General features: G+C 34.8%; 1 protein-coding gene across 1 annotated transcript in view; it reads left to right on the top strand.

Annotated features, from left to right (window-relative positions):
• Positions 1 to 18,422, top strand: part of loaf (low-density lipoprotein receptor domain containing lost and found) — a 227,141-nt gene that overhangs the window by 36,381 nt on the left and 172,338 nt on the right. The window lies entirely within an intron of this gene.

Raw genomic sequence — 18,422 nt, 5'->3', positions numbered from 1 at the left:
TGTTTATTTATGATCTTTCTTCACAATACGAACTTCATCAAAAAGTCGTTTGAAGTCATTAGCCTAAACATTCTCCGAATCTCGTAAAGCATGGGGCCTCCCCTGTAGGCCGAGTTTTGAGTTTCGATCGGGGTTATTCGGTAGGGAGTTCGTGTTTCCAATATTTAAAAGTTTTAAAACAGTGCCAACCCATCTCACAACACGATTTCAAAGATTTTTACCCGCTACTAAGTGCAACGCTCAAAACGTGGAGCTAAGAACCGTACGGAGGTCGACACCACGTATATATATATATTTATATTTTTACTCTAATCGTACATAATGTTTACAGGTAAAAGTAATAAATTTATCAAGAATTGTACCTCAATGGTTAAGTAGTAATGTTTTGTGAACATGTTTTAGATAAAGTGTTATTGTATATTAGATTAGTAGCAGTTAAGGTACATCGTGATACTATTCAGACATAGTTAAAATGTTGTGAAAAGGATACTATATGAAGTATAAATAAAATAAAACTTTACGATTGTGATAAATGAGAAGATACTCTCTTAACTTGTAAACATCGATTCAATATAACAGAACAATATAGTCTAACGATAAGAGGAAGAAATATTGTATTAGAAATGCATTTACGGAAATTTAATTAAATTATCTCATTCTAATCAATAAGTGGATTCATTAAAAATACGATTTGTTTGTATTCATGAAAGTATATTAATAAAAATACATTAGGTGTCGAAATGTTGGTCATGTTAGTCGATTATCACAATTATTATTGTAGGGGTGGCGAATACTTATTTTTAGTTGTCATCACTCAAAGGGGTGAGGGAATATAAGACGTACGTTGTAATTGCCAACAAAATCAATCTAACAGCTATATATTTCTTTATCTAAATACAAACGTCATATCATGTGTCGTTAGCATAAATATATGTTTAAAGGTATAAAAAGTAAAAGTTTTAAAAATACAATCACTAAAAGTAATGGTGGATTAATTATTAGTAATATTATAAAATACAATGTTATCCCAAATAGAAATATTTTCTGACGATGCCGAACTGTACTCTAATCAATATAATATAAATAATCTAAATGACTTTTAAATTTAATTCAAATCAGTTATTTTGAATGGTTCAAAGTGTCACCACGTATTGTTCTCAAGAAATTTTTAATTTTAAAAAGGATGGATTAATAACAAAAAATACAAAATACTTCACAAACATTGTCATTATAAAACAATTGCACACGTTCCATGCTATTTAGAGTTTGAGTCGACTAGTTGTCCTCCATTGGTGCATTACATATACAAGGTTTTCCCTCCATTATTCTTAACCACTATGCAAATGCACTGAGAAGTTTTGTGACCTGTTGTGCATTGCATCGATAAGGTCACCATTAAATTATAATTATAATATAACAAAATAAGTTTGCATGTGTTCAAGAGATACTTGAATGTCATTTTTATGTAACTATTTTACGTATATTTAAAGAGCGATTGCTTATATTTGTTGTTTTCTTGTAGATATGTTGTGAACCTAAAAAATGTTTTTATTTTTTTGTTGATGTTTTAAAAATAAAAACCTTCTGTTGTCACTGTTTTATGCAGTGAATTATGTAAAATATGTATCATATAAAAGTTAAATTAATAAATAAATAAAATGATGAATTATTTAATTGTGGCTCAGTTTTCCACTAAAAGGGCGTTTGATGCAAATGAGGCAACCACCCTGAAGCTCGAGCCTTCAATTTGTTTTCATTTTATGGGTAACGCTGGCCCGGGAACCATTCATTGGATACTCAACACCTCTGCTGTAGGTCACCCCAAATGGTCCGTTACGTTTAGTGACTTAGCAGGGCTTTCCGGGTTCATGGGGCCGGGGTTTTTTAGATCTTGGCAGCGGATGCATTTGCTTACTTACTGTGTGGCGGGCCGGATTTGGAAAGACTGGTTTAGGAGATCTTTTTATCTTGCACTGCAGTGAGAGGGATGAATTCAAATGTACGTCACTCTTAGACACACTGACAGATTCCTCCCTCATACCTTTTTCCTTCCCAGATCTTCCGCTCCTTTGTTTAAACAGATAGGTAACTATCTATCGCATTTAACACAACAGATTTGTATTGCACTATTCGTATCCAGTCCTGCTGTAATCGATACATAAAAAAAAATATATATTTATATGTCCATGACATTTTTTGTATTTTTACTGTCAACCACCATTGAGAAAAGTTTCGTTAAACTATCTGCATCCTAAAATTAACGGCTAATCCCTAAATAGGGAAGCCAAAAAAAACAGTTCGGACGTCGATCAGTTTTCTATAGTCCCCGATCGGCCAAACATGACGTAACAAACTTTCCCAGAATAACTCGGAGTTCCGGAAGCCCCATTGTAGCAAATAAATTCATTATTTACGTTGTAGTGGGCTTTTATATGAAATTAATTCAAGTAATACAGATGTGTTAATTATTTGTTGCAGTAACAATGGTATGTAGAGTAAGCACATAGTATTGATTTACTTCTTCTTCTTCTTCAATGGCGCTACAGCCCATTTCGAGCCTTGGCCTCCTTTAACATGAGCCTCCACCGCCCTCTGTCCTCGGCCGTCGTCTTCCAATCTGCAACATGGAGTAGTCCTCTGGCATCTTTCCTGACATCGTCCTCCCATCTCAGCCTAGGTCTGCCCGCCTTTCGTTTGCCTCCCGGGTGTCCTGTTAGAACCTTCTTTGGTACACGTGTGCTTGGCATTCGGTGCACATGTCCGGCCCATCTTAGTCTTTGGAGCCGTAAATGAGTAGAGAGTCTGGGAGCTTGGTAGATGTCATATAGCTCTTTATTGTGGCGGATTCTCCATGCCTCTCCCTCTCGCACCGCTCCTAAGATTCTTCGAAGTACCTTTCTTTCGAAGGTGTCCAGCCGTTCCGCAGACTTTGCTGTCAGTGTTCCCAGTATTGATTTACATGAATAAGTTAATTTACGAAGGATAATGGCGAGTTAAAAACCTGTGAAATGACACAGAAAACACACTACTTTAAAATTTAAAAAAATATATATACATATATATACTATATGGAATGGTAAACTCGTACAATTTAGCAAAGTATTTATGAAGAATTCTAATGTGGAATTTACATATATGACGACGGCCTCCGTGGTCGTGGGGTAAGGTGAGGTCGCGGGTTCAAATCCCGGTATGCCTAAATTTTATTTGCTTAATTTGAATTATTTCACAAATTAATAATTTAAAATAATATACAGTATATTTGAGGTACGTTCCACAGTGGAAGATTCTCTCAGTATCGCCCTGGTGTAACACCACTATTCAGAATGTGAAACTGAAAGTCTGGATAGCCAGGTACTTCACCATCTTCCTCTTCCTCAACTCTTTCCCCTCTCCAATACCGTCAACCTCACAACATTCCCTAATTGGGGATGCCATAGCCTCACAATAAAAAAATACTAATTCCAACGCATGTTACCATAAAGGTTGTTCGACATGGCGAATTATAACTATATTATAGATTTTTTTAATGATAAAACATTATTTTTTTTACTATTTAAAGCTTCCGCGATCTACTACTGAAAGAACAATCAATTGAGTAATTTGATTATGTAAACGTATAAACTCATACTTTCACGTAAGTACAGTGAAAATCGCACAACTTTTCCGCTTGATACTTGGACTTTAAATTAATCAAATTTTTGGATATGGGTTCTATTATTCAACGTAATGAAGCATCTTCCAGTCACCCAGGTTGATAAATATGCAATTTCACACGAAATATGTTTTCTTCTCACCCAGACTAAACATTATGTCTTTCAATCATCTATGAAATGTTGTTCACTTCTCCAGATGAAGGAAAATGTCTTTTAATCGTTCCGGGAAGGATTTTGTTCTCCGAGTGTTCTAGGAATTTCTTCCGATCCCTACTAAATATTTAACGGTCGATCAGTACCACTGTGAGGCCAAGTACGCTGTGATTCTACAATCGTACATCCATAATCCATACATGCATATTTAGTGAATGTAAATGCTTACATCTATACACCCACGCAAACATACGATTGCACACACTCGCCGGTTTATAAATACATGCTCGTTTTCATATATCCCGTCCACCCACACTTACAAGACTCAAATGATAAAACACGCCAAAAACGTTTTCGTGAGAAAGTTTTGTCCCATCCCTCCACGGTTATGGCAGCGGTGGTGTCTCACTCGCTCTTCAGACTTTTAGGGGTTGAAGCAGTACGTCCCTGTCTGGCAGACGCACGCCGGAAACTCAGCCTTAGGCGACTCGAGTCGGGAGCGATTTGCTCAGGGGATGATCGTAGGTAGGTAATATAAATATATTTCACTAGGTTTATTTATTGAGTAAGCAAAATATGATTTATAAGCGCCTCTGACTTTTCAGACATTCAATATACACCTACCTGTAAAATTTTTCTGAAAATTTCTCAGATGCTTTCATTTATCACGCTACAAAATTAACTAAGTTTGAAACCAATTGAATTTGAAACACTTGGTTACCTAGCTCTTCCTTCGTGTTTTTTTGTTATAATTTTTGTTCCAGCTTGTTAGATAATGTAAAAATACTTACTTTATCTTTGCCTCTACTTAGCATATTATATACCTACAGGTTAACAATTTTAAAAAGGCCCTAGCTTGTGAAGTGATGTAATAAATGCATAAAAAATTATTTTGTTTGTAACATAAGCTGAAGAATTAAACAAAAAAAACACAAAAAGGAGAATCTCGCACTGAATCACGATCCTAAATTTAAACGAAATTGATAAACATCGCTATGCACCTAGTATCTTTGGGTATTTGCGTGGTATGAGGGGACTGCCGATGGGGGTATAAAACCTGTTCAAAAAAACTTTTCGAAACTTTCACTACCATCAAGTTCACAAATGCATTCACACATGTGAACTTTAAAATGATTGCTTAAACATTTCGAAGATGAAATAATGCATTTTCAGCCGATTTTATCGCATTTGACCGATTTTGACATCTTTAACAAAAAGGCCATAAAAGAATTTTTAGAGGAAAAAAATCACACAAGTTGATTGGCGGTGAAATCGGGAAGATTCCTGGAAGATATGGAAGAATCCAGTGTTCCTAACACCTCGGGTCAAATAATATGTTGTCAAATAAGTGATAGAAGATTTTGAACGAGGTGGTCTATGAAATTGAATAAATTAATCCGTATTTGCAAGGATAAATCGGTGTTGCACTTAAACCCCCTTCACCCACCCGTTCAGCGGAGCGACGGCGCGGTAGTTTTGAATCATAAATATTATATATATATTTTTTTAAATAGGATATTTTACTTGCAATTGGGATGGACCTACCCTACGTCAAAAACTTTACGAAAACCAAATTATCCAAAACAATATTTTAATTTTTCCATTATTTTCACTCAGGAGAGTCCGTAGAAATTAATTTCCCTGAGGGCCTCTGTCATATTTGGTAATGCTGTGTGGATGTTTTTTTAAGGAAAATAACGAGATGAAATTCTGAGAAGGAAAAAAGTATGAGTGGCTAGGAATCTGGGGGCAGTGTGTCCAGAAGTGACAGATGTACGAATCTAGCCCTTTCACTGCGGAACAAGGTGTTGGATCGAGAGAGTCCATCAGAGCTGGAGAGGTCAAAAGGCCTTCTCCAATAGGCCTTCTCTCGATCTGACCCGCCAGGTAGCTAGTGGGCAGACGCAAGACTTGGATAAATATCACCACATGAACGCGAGCATCTCTGCTAAACACCAAACCATTATGGCAGAGCATGGCAAAAAATGCTGTTTATTAAAATTATATTGTACGCTTTTGAATTACAATACTCGTATAACATTATTCGCCATGTTCGCCATTACCATAACACACCAACTGCATTTTTTGCACAGTTTCAACGAAACACGCAACTTTTTGGAATATAACAAAAAATATATTTAGCCGGTAGTAAACAATACCACGCAATTTATTTGTACACCCCCATCAATTTAAACCCCACATGTGCCAAATATTCCCTAACCCTTTTAGGTAAAGGCCAAAGGGTCTACTGACCAAGAGATTCCGAAAAACTACCCCAGTATAGAAAAAGGCAACTTTGTAAAAGAGGCACATCCAAAAGCTCGATGATATTCCATAAGTCAAAAAAAATCTTATGGTTTTTATGTGAATGTGTTACGCTGAGTGTACAATTTAATGTTTTGTAGATATCTATCCGAACTTCTTTTGTATAAATAAATTCATGTAGTATTGTAGAAAGGTCACAACTAAAAGGAGTGTGCTATTCTGAAGAGCACTACGGTGATAATATTTTATTGCTGTTTGCTGATTACTGAGCGATGTTACGATTTTGATGATATTTATGATGAGGGCATACGAACCTATTTTACATGATAGTCAAAATATTTTGAACACATACATTGGGATATAGATTAATTATTTATAGTAGTAGATAGAGGAAACTCTTTATTTGTTGAGTACCTACTTACCACCTACGTAAAAACCATTTATTTTTAGACATGGATAAAACATTTACGGGTATTATTATTTTTGTGTAGAGAATGTATTAAGTGTTTAATTCTCATTTCTACACCCGCCTGTTTGAAATTGCCGTGATGCACCAAGCCTTCTCGATATTCTAAGCATTTCCTTTTTAATCATCTTCATCATTTAAAAGCTAGTGAGCATCAGGATCGTCAATTAACATTACAGATGTATGGCAGTTAGGCGTGGAACTGGCAGAGGAAGGATGAAAGTAGACTTCATGCTGTAGAAATGAAATCCCTGATCGTGTTAGAATTGTGGATATTCGCATGTATGCAAGGCTGATGTAAGTGTAATGTAGTAAGATTTAGAAAGGGAAGCTTAGATGGGTTGAGCATGAATGAAAAAAGGAATGAAATGAGAATATGTGACGAGTATGTGAATGATAGAAGAAGTCGAGGATGCCCGAGGAAGACTTGGCACGATCTAGTGAACCAAGAACTTGCGACAGACCATAATAACAAAAGAGTTTATATGAAACTATGAAAGAATATGAATGAAGCGAGGAGTGTGCCAAGAGTTTGGCTGGTAATTCTGTTCTTACCCCTACGGGGATTAGTTAATCAGTTAGTTACTGCCAATAATGTCCTTGGCCTAACTCTCGTGATTTGATTGACTTTGCTTGGTAAATTATTTTTTTAAAGAAATAAACATTCTCTGTTTATGAATAACTTGAACTATTTGAAAATATCCTTCTACCGATAGGCTATGCGAAAATTATGCTTGTGTCGAGATGAAAGACCTAGACAGCCAATGAAAAATAAAACTCGCGACATTAAAATAAATATATATATATACATATAAAAATATATCACACATATATATATATCACACATATATATGTGTGATATATATATATATATATGTGTGTGAGTTTGAACAGCATAAATATCATTTCAAATGACAGAGTTAACTCACTATTCTCACATCAATAGCCGAGATATACCCCACGATTCAAAAACTAATACATTTGTTTTATTGCAAATTAGTGTGTACTACACTTACTAAAGGATAGCTTTGCCCTCGATAGCACGGATTCGAAGCCCATAAATTAATCTGATGCATGTTTTTTCGTTTTATTTTTTAATGGCGTAAATTCAGTACGAAATTAAACACAGCACTCCAGAAGAGGCAATAATGTATATCTGTTAGGTCCTGCGCGTCGTTTTTTAGGCTTTTTCTCCTAATCCGTAGCCCTGTTTATTTAATCTAACGATTCTAACGGCCGTAAAGTAACGACGCGAAAGCTCGTAACGACTTTATAAACGGCGCTTTATATTCATTTGTTTATGAAACGTTAACTTATGTTTGTTTAACAGGAGGGCTGTTTGTTAATATTCTGTAGATTATTTGGCAACAGAGCAGCTAATGCGTCCCTGTTTGTTGAACACGTGGGTCTGTTAACGAGGCGCGTTTATTTGTTAAGCGCGCATTAGTGATGTTGATGCAACTCCGAGCCGAGTGCGCTAATGAACGAAAACAAAAAGAGCGATTGCTGTGCTCTATAAAGGGTTATTATTCTGTTTATGCCTGCGTTTAAAAGGCAATGCACTGGCACATTACTGTACAGTCGAGAAACGCTAAATTTATCCAAAAATAAATACTCCATCCTTACTGTTTGAAATATAATTGAGCGTGGCGTTAGTTAAGTTCGAAAAACTGCATATATGTCCGCTTCACTTCCAGTTTTCTTTTTACGCCGAAACATTATAGATTTTATTCTGAAAACCGTATCTATTCCGAGTAAATATTGTCATCTTGTAATATCACACGATGGTTCATGAATAAAAGAGTCGAACATCGTCGTATCAAAATTTACAGGCAAATAAGACAGTGTGAATTCAAATAAGACAATGACCCGCCATCACTGCTTAAAACTAAATTAATATAAGAAGAGAAAATAAGGACTAATAAAACTTACTAGGTTAATTAACTGCCTCAAAGGAAATGTGGATATTTTCCACATGTCCTTCAACAACATATAAAAACAATAAAAAGTATTTATTTATTTTGGTATGCGGGAGGTTATGTTAGGTTATGTTAGGTTGTGCGGTTCCACATATTCCATATATTTAATTTTTATTTGAAAAAAAGGCAAACATTCTCGGGTTACGAATAACCTGACAATATTTGATAATCTCCTAATACCACCACAGTAAGCGGAAAATATTGCTTGTGTTGTGATGGAGGACTTAGCCAGCCGAGGAATTGAACGTGCGACGCCTGGGAGGGGCCCAAACGCGATACCAACTCAGCTACTGACCGGTCGAATATAGAGCATACATACATTGGCTTATAAAATAAGTAAATGTAGTACATATAATCATATAATATAATGATAACTATATTTTTGGTCATTTTTATCGCTTTTGCAAATATTTATTTTGTACTGTTTCCGAAAATAAAAAAGAGTTTTGGTAATCATTGAAGAAGAAGATAATACTAATAAATCTAAATGAAACATGAAACAGAATAAGACACAGAAAACAAAAGGGCAACGATTTCTGTTTTCCGGGACAACGCCTTTATATACTCGATCATTGTGACATATTTGTTAAGTCATTTTTGTAGATCTCATATTTCAAATTCAGAATTGGCAATTTTATTTTTAACCATTTTTTCCCATATTATGGCAGCTATCTTTTTGAATGATCACATCATTGTAGATCTAACGAATTTTATTTGTAGTCTGTGTTCTGTTTTATTTCATGTTTCCTTAGATTAATAAGTATAATTTGGGAAGCGCGTGTGGATACCGCCGTTCCGTGAACCAGTTATTGGATGACCAACACCCCTGCCATATGTCACCACAAATGTTTCTCTACGTTTAGTAACTTAGCAGAGGTTCCCGGGTTCATGGGGGTGAGGTTTGTCTTGGTCTTGGCGGTGGATGTATTTGCCCACTTACTGCGTGGCGGATCGGATCGGGAGAGACTAGCTGAGAGAGACCTTTTGACCTCTCCTGCCGAACTCCCTCGACCCATCATTTTCAACCGCAGTGGGCGGGATAGATTCATACGTCCGTCACTCCTAGACACATTGACCCTTGAAAGCGCTATATTTTATTTACTAAAATCCTGATTCTCTTTCAATACGCACATAAACTAAGTACTTACTTATTTTACATCAATAATATTTGTTGCTACCCTATAACTTTTTGAACTTTTTTCCTTTTCGCCTTTCTCACTTCAGTTTTAAGAAGTAGCTACAACTAGTAAATATTTTATCAGGAAGCTGAAATATATAGATAATAGATTTAGGAACCTTTATCAAATAATATCTTTGTCGTCAAGGATTCGATTAGATATCTTTTTCGTTTCTTCATTCAATAAATTTGCACCTAACTCTCAACTCTTAACTGCACTAGAGTTCACTATCGTCTTAAACTATTTTAAAGTTAGAACCAATTCCGTATTTCAATTATTTTTGTGGTTAAAATACATGACTAAAAATCACCTCGCAGCGTTGGAAGAAGGTTGGAAGCTTCCATCCACTAGTGCTGTAATAATTTAATCCCAAAATGGCGTATAATTTACGGAGTCTAGAACAGAGGCAGCCAACCGGTGGTATTTGGACTACTATGTAAATTGCAGGAAAAAAACAACTTAATACGTCACAATCATTTTTTTAAATGTGATTACAGCGCAAGAGTCCCAATTACTCCTAAATCGTCTGGAGCCAGTGAGACTATGGCATATGGTAGTAGAGAGAAGGAGATGCGGAAGAGGATGGTGGCAAATACCTGACTATTCAAATCTGGTCACCAAACATTTCTAGCAACGTTTCAACTCTGAATGGCGTTCTTACACCAGGGCGATACTGAGAGAAGATTCCACTCTGAAACGTGCCGCAACTACACTGTATTATTTTGAATTAATACATTTTGAAATAACACAAATTAATCAAATAAAATTTACTTGCCTACGCCGGGATTTGAACAAGCGACTTTACTCTTGTAAGTCGGGACCCCTCGACACCGGAGGCCGTCAAATTATGAGCCAGAGAGACTATGGCGTTCCCAATTAGGTTATTGTGAGGTTCAAGGTAGTGTGGAGGAGAACGAGATGGGGAAGAGAGAGGAAGGTGGGGCTTATCCTTAGACTGGACTTATCCAGTCTTATGGTATTTTGCCATTGGGATACCTCACTGTAGCAGCTGGCTATACAGTTTCTTAATAAGATTAATTTAAATGATTAATGACACCTTAACTCAGTAATGCGAGAATCAAACCTTTCGGTTACGATGTCGGAACACGTGTTCATGAAATTCCGAATACTTTTGGATATCGTATTTAAAGGCCAATAGCCTTACGTCAAGGCCTGAAATCCCATTTTTTTGCGGGAATTATCAATAATTTTTCTCCATGTAAAGTTATTGCGCTTGGGTAAAATGTTGTGGACCTCTGACACAGAGTATAGATTGAAATATAGAAGCGTGGGAATAGAGTAGCTGTACATATGTATGTGTTCATGTACTTGTATATGTAGGCGGTGTGTGGGTATAGCCCGATGGCGGAAACTTCCCCTGTCATTAAGAGCTGGTCGATTAAACTAAATTTATGGTTGATCGCGTCTACAAATTTTCAATCCCAGCTAAAACATGGAAATTGAGCTCGGCAATAATGGAGTTCCTATGGACGGAATGGTTTCTCAATATCGTTTTGGTGAGTCTTTAAGGCTTTTATTTTCAGTTTATTGGTTTGATCATCGTCACCCTTAATGACCTCAAACCAATGTATGACTTAATTTAGCCCTTGAACGCCTTGAAACCGTTCAAAATTGTACAATACCCTGAATACCACTGAAAAATATTAACCTTCACATTGTTTTTTGTAAAGTAACTCCAGAGGGGGCTCCGAGGAAAATATTTTTCCTTCGGACCTATGTCATCGTTGGAGATGCTGTGTGGAAGGTTTTTTATAGGGAAAGAAAGGAGATAAGATTCCGGGTAGGGAAATGTTTTGAAGGGTGGGTGAAAATCTCTGGGTCAGAACAACACCACTGGGTACCCCCGCTGAGTCACCAAGCGTAGCAAACCATTTGGGTCATGACTCCGAGCAGTTGGGACTCTTGTGCGGTATTCACATAAAAATAACTCATTAACCTTTTCTTAATCTTTTATGATTGCTTATTTCCTTGCATTATAATTTTATTACATATCGTAATAAAATTACTTACCCCTATAGTTATGTAGGTAGGCTTATCACGAATTTGATAAATAGGTTCATTTTCAAATATTATGTTCATTGAATCGAATTGAATATTCTTATTCCATAAATCCTTCCACACCTTTAACATTCACCTTACGCCCTCTATAATAATGACCTAATATATTTGTTTATTCTTCTGTGCAAATTCGTATCATCTTTATCCTTTTCGTTCTTTCATTCTTGACAACTTATCTCACATATCTGAATCCCTTCACGGTATGACAGTCCATGACAACTTACCCTCAATATATAAATATCATACTTTCCCATTTTTAATGTGTTGTGTGATCTAAATCTAAATGACCAAGAATTATGAAAAAATATGTTAGGTAATTTCTAGCTTTAAAGAGTACTTAATCATTACTACAAAACTAATAAATCTGTGAACAGTAGACCTTGCGTTCAAAAAGTGTGTTTCTAAATTTCTCTTATTTAATAAATCATAAACAAAATTTCCCCTTAAATCATAATTTTTGTAAGCACTTACTTAAATGCAAGCCATTTATTTTATGTGATATTTTATTTTCTTACATTCCACCCTGAACCTTTATAACGGCCTCCATCATGAAACTAAAGGGAACGTACAGACAGATGAAAAACTAAATGATCGAGTTAAAACAGGACTTCGCTACGCTCAGTAAAACGCTCAACAGGCATCATGAAATTTGAACGGCCAACGAACCTATCTTTAGCCTGTTACATAGTTTCGTCATAATCTTTGGAAGCTATTATAAGTTTTTACCGTAGCAACATACTCTTCAGTTGGTAGAAAAAAATTGTTTAAAAAGTCTGAATAAACTTAAAGAACGCTAGATACTAGACCCAAATTAACACAAAAGAAAAATCATTACGAATCATTGATAATCATAGGTGATAGGAAACTGAGGATAGCGAAGTCCTGTTTTAGCTTAACTTTTGGGCAATACATCTGTTTGTATATTTTTTTGTTACGTTTAGATTCCTGTTCAAGATGGTGGTCATTTTAGCCTGTCGTGGTCCGCAATAGTCGACAAAAAAACATTTCTCTCGAAAGAAGTAGCTACTCTGGGGAAAAAACTTAAAGTAGATTATTCACTACTTTTATAAAAACAAATAAATAAACACATTATTTGGTAAAACATTACAATTTATGAAAACATAATTTACAGAAAAACAAAATTTATTACGAAAATAGAAGCAGCCGGTGCACGGTGAAACTTTAGATTAAAGTAAAAATCCTTTTTTTAAATGTGGAATAGATATATATTTAAGGCGATGCAATACGTGGTGTGATATTTTAAATTGAGCCGCTATCAATAACAACTCTTACGTAGATGGCGACAAGGTTTAAATTCTCGCTTAACACCATCCGCATGTTTTGATTTATGCATGAAAAAAACATGGCCAAAAAGTGCCTTTTATTTTATTTTGTGGATGTTCAGGCATAAATATTTAATTTGTTTCGATCATTTTATAAATAACTTAATTTGCTACATTATACAATAAAATCATAACCGAAAATGTGTTCGTAAGTAGGAGATTTTGAACTTTAAAGCAGTTTTCATAGGCCTTAAACATTATTTTTTTCTGGGCTTAAAAAAATATTTATCTAAAAAATACTCGATTATTTCAAAGGCCAAGATGTATTCTACTCGAAGTATTTAATTAAAACATCTGAAACATTTCTAGGCCACCAAATTTTCAAAAAAAAACACATGATTTTGCATTACTACGTATGGCATCGCCTTAAGTTCTAACTTACAAATCTTATGATTGCAGACGAAATTTTGGTTTTGATTTAAAATAAGAGTAAAATAAAAACATACTTTTTGTTAGCGGTTCTTTATAGTAGTTTAAAGTTAAAGTTTACCACCATCGATTTCATGCTTTTAAAAGTACCAACATGAAAAATACACTTCTTGGCTTAAGTACCTTTTTTATATCGTTTAATATTAAGCTATAAATGTTTAATACACACAAAAATTAGGCAGTTCTGTGTTCCATCCAATTATTTTGACTGAATAACCAAGTATTTCCATGTTATTCTTGATGTTTTCCACATGTGCGTGGTAAGTTTTATGGTCGGGTTGTATGTTGTTAGTATCGTGAGCGGATATGAAAAACCCACTGTTTATAGGCCATTTTATATTATAGGGCAATCACTACTTTAGTGGAGCATTATCATTAAACTATGTTACCATCGCTATGATTTACTAGCAAAAACACAATGGAATTTCATCATTCACGATTGTTTAATCAATAATATTCTTTCTTTGTATGTTGAATACTTTTGTTCATTGCTGTTTTTAAAATGCCTTAAAATTATAATGAAATGTTTAAGAAACTGTATTACACGAGTCCCAACTACTGCCAACTGTCGGGAGCCAGTGAGCCTCCTATGGCATCCCCAGTTAGGGTATGTTGTGAGGCGTAAGATAGTGGAGAAGGGAAGGAGATGGACTCAGATCTGATCACCAAACACGGCCAAAGCCATTACAAGCAATTTTAAAATTCTGAATGGCGGTCTTACACCAGGGCGATACTGGGAGTATCTTCCATTCTGGAACGTGCCGCAAATATACTATATGTTATTTTTGATGAGTAATTTGTGAAATAAGAAAAATTTCCTTTCGCACGCCGGGATTTGAACATGCAATTTCAGATTGCTAGTCGAGAGCCTTACCTTTCGACCACGTAGGTCTTCATGTGAGCGTAGTGAAGTCATGTTTAACTTGATCGTTTTGCTTTTCATCTGTTTGTAAATTTGTTTTGTACCTACGTTCCGTTTCCGTTTCAAGATGTTGGCCGTTTTAATGGCTCACTAAAGATATTTTTTTTAAATGAGAAATCGTAGTGTTTATTTCGTCTTTCTTATTAACATTTTTTTCAATATTATATACCTGCCTAAAGAAAATTTGAAAATCAATGAGATAATGACGTTTCTTTGGACGAATTCAGTTGACTGGGATAACTAATTTCTCGGCTTTTCTCTGTAAAATAGTATATCATTGCTAACGCAGACCCGTAAAAAATCACGGGATATTGAAAACTGCATATTAGTTTGAGTGCGCAGATCCTAGAAAAATTACGAAATCTGAGCTTACTTGTCAAGATTAAATCTAATAAAATTAAATAAAAAAATACACATTTCAAATATATGTTGAATTGAAATTGTTTTCTCATAAAACATATTGTATTATCCGTAGATACTTTAACGCTTGTCTGAGTTCTTTACACTTCATTGAACCAGAGTTCCATCATAGAGAGACCTACAACCGAAATTAGTATGCTACGTATAATACTATACTAAAGAAAAATGATTCTAAATAATAAATATTGATATTTTCAGAAGTCTGCTTTCATGATAAAAGTCAGATTTTCGTAAAACTGGGATAATTTACTTGGAGTTCTGTTCATGTTTTTACGGATCGCACGGCAAAAAACTTCTGTCTGAGAGTTAAGATGAAAATTGAATTTCCTGAAAATGTGTTTAAATTTGTTAGCGCGAGCAGGAAGGATACGCTCTGAATATTTTTATTCTCAGGGCAAATTTTCCTAAATGGGAAAAAGCCGCCATTGTTTTCGTGTCCCCTTTACGAGTGCAGACAGAAGTTATTCGGGCTTAAATTCCAGTTATGAAAATATACCTCTTCTCTTTAATCGGCGCTTTTTAGTTTTATTTGGTTTCTTCCTCTTTCTCTGGGGATTGCGTTTTTCCCTCTCCTCACCTCTCCTCGCCTTTCCTCTTGCCGGCTAGAGTACATTTTATAATTGATTTGGGATTTGCATACTTTGTTTGCGTTATCTCCAGAGTTTTTGAGTCAAGGGAAATATTCTCAGCTGGAATCTGGAATACAAAAGGATTATCTTGAATTGTAACTGGAATGGAGAAACAGAAATAATAATCCACGTGACAACTGAAAGCCACACTGGAAAAGGAGAAACACTCAAGAAAACGGATAATGATTAATAATATTTGAAATCATTTAGTTAGACTTACATGTAATGCAATATACAGGGTTTCCGGGGGTAAAGTGAACAAACTTCGGGAAGTTAAATTCCATCAATTAATTTTAAGCAATAATTTATTATCCTAAAACAACTATAAAAATCTTCCGAGAAAAAATACATACAGCCGACGAGAATGCTGATTTCCTGTCAGGTGCTCTACCAATTGCAATACGTTTGCCTCTTCAAAACCTGCCAAATTATTCAATATGTACTGGCAATCAAATTTATTTTTAATTTTTTTTTATAAAAGTATTTTAGGCTTATAGTTATTGCTTAAGAATAATATGTAATCCTTTGTGCTACGCATAAAAATCTTATCTCGTAAACATCAGTTTATCATTTTAAAAAATTCAATTCATTTTTTCTTTCCATGCAAAAACATATTTCCTTTCCTTTCCTTATGTAAATTAATACACATTTATTATACCATTTAAATTAAAGCAAGTAATATTGTATAAAAATGTAAAAGAAGCAACCTGTTTTATAAGTTATAATACTATGGAATACTGTGGAATTCTTTAATTATGAATATTTCTTTTTGCGATCATTTTTACAAAGATAATAGTTGAATGTATTTAATGCCAATTTACACTTAAGTATTTATAATCAAAATACATAATAATACATATAAATTATCATGAGGGAGTAATATCTCCCGAAAATCAGAAAAATTCACGAGATAAACCACGTAGGACGTCTCAAATTTGAAAACTCTAATATCAAGCCGTGAAAGCCTTCATATTAGGGATGAATTCATAAAGACGCCCCATACAAACACGATTCGCTGTAAAAAGGATATGCGAAAATTTTACTTCAGTTCGTTCGGAACTGTTCGTCTTTATTTCGTAACAAGTTTTCTGACTTACTAGTTAGAACATAGTGTTAACACTGTACGTGCTGTAGGTGACGTATTGAAAGCATAATATATTATTTTTCAAATATTAAAAGTGATTCTTACGATAAAAATCTCGTTTCTTCTAATAATTTGAATCAATTCATGCAGTAATTCCATGGGGATCAACAAACTACATCTGCCGCAAAGGCCAATGAATTCAGGAGCGATGTCTTAGACTAGTCTGGTGGCAGATTTCACATAATTAGGTACTTACATTATGGTGCATACATGGTAAAAGTCCTCCACCACAACACGAGCAACTTTTCCGCTTACTATGGTGATAGTAGGAGTTTTTCAAATATTTTCAGGTTATTCGTAACCCGGAAATATTTGTCTTTTTAAAAAAAAATGTATAATTCAGACAGGAATGTTTTGATAGTTTGGTTTTAATAAAAAAAAAACTTGCTCAATGGTATTTTTGTTCGGGGTATAATTCATTTAAAACATTACACTAATTTTTAAGAACACTTAAATTTCGTTGGAAATGCATATTTTCTTTTGACGCCTTCACCTATCGAAGGTTGGCTATCATCATGGCAATCTTAACTCTAGATGCTGCAACCCTGATCAAGTCTTTAAAACCTCACTTGTACCAATCACGTAGATGTGTTTTCTCTTCTTTAAAAGCCTAAAAAACCGATATTTCTGTTTTCTGTAAGTGCAAGCGTCACGTGATCAATGCATGTTTTAGTATCAAAGCTACTCTGCTTACATTATCACAATGGCGAGGATATTCTTCGAGCTTTTTTAACTCACATTTATATACAAATATACTATTTTCTTTCGCCGGGCGATTTTGGCGCCTTTCAGAAATGGCGCCTGGGGCCATTGCCCGGTTGCCCGACCCTCATCCCGACTCCGTATCCGCTCAATTTATAAATAGCTTCAGCCATCAGTTCATCCTTATGTATGCCTGTGTGGCTTTGAATCCATACACCATGAAATGAAATGCATTTACATAACAAACTAACTTCGTAAACTTCTTTAAGAAGAGTCTTTAAGACAAATAAATATTAGTAGACATCCAGCCGGAATGAAAACCATTTTATGGTCTGAATGAAGGGCTTATGTACACACGACGGTAAGAGTCCAAATATTTAGATTCAAAAATAAACTCGAATTCTTAACGACATAAGTAAAGAAGGCACGTATAAAAATATTCGGCACAGGGTCCCGGTGTATTGGACGGACTCAAGATCAAATTTTCTCTAGCAGACATAGAAAATGATTCTTTCCGCGTGGCATATTTTAATCAATTCCGATAGTGGTATTACTAAAAAATCTCAGATATTTTAGATTGATTCACTCGAGAAATAATAAAATCTGGTGCTTACTGTTAATTTTATATTTAAAGCGATGCCATACGCAGTAATGCAAAATCATGCGTTTTTGGTTTGAAAATTTGGTCGCCTAGAAATGTTTCAGATGATTTAATTAAATAATGCGAGTACAATACATCTTGGCCTTTGAAATAATCGAGTATTTTTTAGATAAATCTTTTTGTAAGCCCAGAAAAAAATAATGTATAAGGCCTATGAAAACTGCATTAAAGTTAAAAATCTCTTACTTACAAACCCATTTTCGGTTATAATTTTATTGTATAATGTGGCAAATTAACTTATTTATAAATGGTCGAAAAAAAATTAAATATTTATGCCTGAATATCCACAAAATATCATAAAAGGCATTTTTGGCCATGTTTTTTTCTTGCATAAATCAAAACAGGCGGATGGTGTTAAGCGGGAGTTTAAACCTTATCGCCATCTACGTAACGGTT

The sequence above is a fragment of the Hesperophylax consimilis genome, chromosome 4 (assembly GCF_061612785.1).
Source record: "Hesperophylax consimilis isolate HC1 chromosome 4, BYU_Hcon_1.0, whole genome shotgun sequence".
NCBI classification, from domain to species: domain Eukaryota; kingdom Metazoa; phylum Arthropoda; class Insecta; order Trichoptera; family Limnephilidae; genus Hesperophylax; species Hesperophylax consimilis.
The sequence above is the reverse complement of the archived record's forward strand: the minus strand, read 5'-3'. Positions and strand labels throughout refer to the sequence as shown.